The sequence below is a fragment of the Dipodomys merriami genome, unplaced genomic scaffold, assembly GCF_024711535.1.
Source record: "Dipodomys merriami isolate MVZ:Mamm:240054 unplaced genomic scaffold, mDipMer1.0.p SCAF_3, whole genome shotgun sequence".
NCBI classification, from domain to species: Eukaryota; Metazoa; Chordata; class Mammalia; order Rodentia; family Heteromyidae; genus Dipodomys; species Dipodomys merriami.
Window position 1 is genome coordinate 15,331,317 of NW_027204492.1, and position 3,627 is coordinate 15,334,943.

Below are 3,627 nucleotides of genomic sequence, written 5' to 3' on the forward strand. Positions count from 1 at the left end.
GAGACGGGTTTTCCAGTCTCCAGGACCCCTTTTAAAAAAACCATTATTGTTATTATGAAGGTGATGTAGAGAGGGGTAACCATTATCAGGTAATTAGTAGATTTCATTTTGGTCAGTGTTACTCTTTCCCTCACTCTTTCCCAGTTTTTCCCTTCCATCCAAGCCCCTTTTGCTCAGTTCAGTTGACACTGAGGTAGAGCAAGTTATGCACAGTGACTGGACTTGTTCAGTATCGGGCTAACATGGTATTAAGACAGACCAAGATCAGACTTCCTACAGCCCTTCATTGTAGCCCTCCTTTAGGCAAAGGTCATCTGAAACAGTCTTTGATTTAATGGGCAGAAATCCAGGAGTAATTAGAACAATAATCGTACACACCCAACAAGAAAAACACGCTGTGTTTAAAGAAGAAATCCCAGCAGCATTGAAAGCAATGATTCTGCGTCTTTGAGGAGGGAAAAGAGATCTTGAGATCAAAAGACCCAGCCATCAATGACTTACTAAGCTCCTCTTTGACAGGAAGGAAAAATTTACTAATTTATTCTACGTTTTTCTGGTGAGCTCATGGTGGTGGAAGTTAACATCTGAAATCTTTTCCCCAACTTTGAGAACTCAACTATTTTTTTTGACCAAACCACTATTTTATTTATTGTAACTCATTTTATAAAGTAAAATAGCTCTCTGGTTCAATCTGATCATAAAGTAGGCACTATTTTGCTTTTGTTTGAACTCTGAAAAAGGAGGCTTTACAAATAACACAGTAGAAGCTTCACAACATGATTCTGGTTGTTTTCTTTCTGTTAAATCTGTAACTCTACCCCTGATTTTATCTCTAGGAAGACTCCTGGATATTTACAGCATAAGTAAAGGCTTGTTTCTCCAGCTCAAGGCCTTTGGGAAAAACATAATCATAAAAGGCAGGTCTACTTGAAATTTAAAATCCCAAGTTTTAGAAATGTTCTTAGTATTTTTTTTTCCAAAAAGGATGTTTCACTTCAAGTTGATGTCATTATGTCTATTTTGAAAGACACATTCACCATTGTTTGGTGGGGAAAACAACACTTTCTCAAAATGATTTCCTATAGCTCGCAGTGCATAAACTTACTGTTGAATATCAACTCTACAGCTAATTTCTTTTTCTCGCTGTCTCCTCATAAAACTCTTCGAAGCCTTTATTCAACTCTCCCCCACCTGACTGTATTTCTTATGAAGTTAACTTCTGAATGTTGCACAGAAGAAAATAGAAAACTATATGTTATTGTTCTCAAATACTGGCTTTAATACAAAAGTGCTTTAATTCAAAGTGGGGGGGGCAGTGTAGATGGTGTGCATTTCCTTTCTGGTTCCCAGTTGCCAAGTGACAAGTTACATGATTCCCCCTGTCAGACGTTCCCTAAGCTGCGTCCCCCTTTTCTAGTTTCAAGGTGACCTTCCAGCTACTTTATTAGAGCAGATTTGTCCCGTGTGGTTTTCTCACATTGGAAAGGGCCTGAAAAATGAGAAGCCATTTTTAGAAGTAGGGTTTGCTTCCGAGGTCCTAAGAAAATCTTTGAGACATTATATTCAGGGAAAAAAATATGCAAAGGTTGTTCATTTGAGTAAATACTTAAGCCTGTTCTCCTTTACTTTCTCCGGCCTGTAGCTCTATTACTCACCCCCAAAGAATTCATCAATATTCAACTGGCTCTCTAATTTGCTGATGTAGCAAAAGGAGTTTAATAAGGAAAGCTGTTCCCATTTTTCTTCAAAGATATACCACAAATTCACCTTTCATCTCCTGGCTGTGGAATCTTCTGAATTTAGGTAGGGAAATGAATTCTTATTTGTAGCAATCCAGGCCAATTTACCCACCAAAGTGAGCCTTAAAAGTCCAAAGAAAGCCTTTCACCCTCAAGGACATCGGAACTTTATAAATGATCTATCTGAGGGTTTAGAAGCTTGTTCAGTCACGTCTGACATCCCGGTAAACTTTCAGCCCTGTCCAAGAACAAATTTAAAGATATTAATAGAGAAATTGTGGTTCGTGGTTAATACTTTTTAACATCCACCAAAACCGTACGCCTATCGGCCATTTAAAGCGTTTACCTGAAAAAGAAAAGTGTGATTTATAAAACCTATTGGATTATGTTTTCAAAATAACTTTCGCTCACAACCTGAAAGACTGTACTGTCTGCTCCCCCCACCCTACCCGCACCCCGGGGGGGGGGGGGAAGAAATCGCCGTAGACACCAAGCCGAAAGGCCGCGCGGTGTTGGCAATGCCTTAGAAATTCAATTTAAGCTTTTTAAAACAACAACAAAAAAATCTACTCTACAGAAACATCCTAGTAAAATACGTGCCAGAGAATTCAGTAGCCCGAAACGAGTGCCCCGATCCGCAGAACTCGTGACCTGATTTTTGTGTGTTGATTTCTAGTGTGCGTGCTTGCCTGTTTCACTCTTGCTGTTTTCTCTGCGTTTGGGTCGGGTTGTTTTAGGTTTGTTTTTTTTGTTTTGTTTTTTTTTTCCTAAGCCCGGACACTGCTTCCCTCGGTCTTCGGTATGCAATCTCGGGCTGGCCGCAGCCACAGCTCCAAGCACGCCCTTCGGCTTCTGGGATCTGCAAGTGTCCTTTGCTAGTCATCAGTGCAGGCCAAAGGAAGTGAGAGTGCGGGCTGGGTCGCTAGGAGCTCTAGCCGGATGGCACCCCCAACTCCCTTCCTTTTGGGTGAGTACGGTAGGCAGCACTTCAGCAGCGCAACCGCGCGACCCATTGCTCACCTATCCCGAGGTTCCTGTGTCTCCCCCAATCCCCGGCGTGAGTCTGGTGATGCCCGGCTGTGCTGGCTTCAGGCCAGCGCTGCCCATTGCTCTTCCCGTCCACATTGCTTTTGAGTTTGAGCCGTGCTGCCTGGAAAATTTGTCCCAACCGGGACAGGGGTTGGGGACGGGGGTGAAGAGAAAGAAGCCAACTTCTTTTTTTCTTAGTGTTCAGGCGCTATTTTATACGGGATTTTTTTTCCTATGGTGTTTATTATGACACTTTTGCAAAGACACTAGAAAATCCAAAGTCTACACAATGAATGTGTGTTTACACACACTCCAAAAAAATACCACTGTAGTATATACACTGCAATGTGTTTTCTCTGTGAAGGTTTGTGTGTGTGTGTGTGTGTGTGTGTTAACTGTATGATCTGAAAATCGTAGCCAGAGGGACATTTCACCTTCACACTTTGGCAGGCGTCTTTTTAGTATCCTGACAACCAGACCTACTTATGATCTCTAACATTTTCACACGTACGAAATGAAATCGTCCTAACAACTTGGTAGCCTGGGAAGGAGTAGCTTTGCTTCGGCTCCCCACTTCCGTCTTAAAACAAGTCTCAAACTTCCCTTTTTGGACTGTACACGTGTGAACAGTTCCTCCGTCCGTTCACGCTAAGCCCCTAAAAGTGGACAGACCAAGAGCGATAGGACTCATCTGATCCCCCGGAATTCTCTACCTAACAAGTTGCGGGGAGACTCCACTGCACGCCTGCAGACTGGGTCCTGTCTCAACTCATTTCCAACACCCCCGGGGAATTATAGCGCCGAGGAGGGGTTGGTTTAGCCACCTTGTGCCTCTTGGGGCAACTCAAACGACGTCACC

The 3,627-nt window shown here is 42.8% G+C and overlaps 1 long non-coding RNA gene across 1 annotated transcript; it reads right to left on the reverse strand.

Moving 5' to 3' along the window:
* Positions 1-1,281: 1,281 nt before the first annotated feature.
* Positions 1,282-3,203, reverse strand: LOC138839352 (uncharacterized). The gene is made up of 3 exons (XR_011375950.1): positions 2,760-3,203; positions 1,768-1,977; positions 1,282-1,489 (listed from the first exon to the last, which is right to left on the reverse strand). It is a non-coding gene; the product is annotated as an uncharacterized lncRNA (long non-coding RNA).
* Positions 3,204-3,627: the final 424 nt, after the last annotated feature.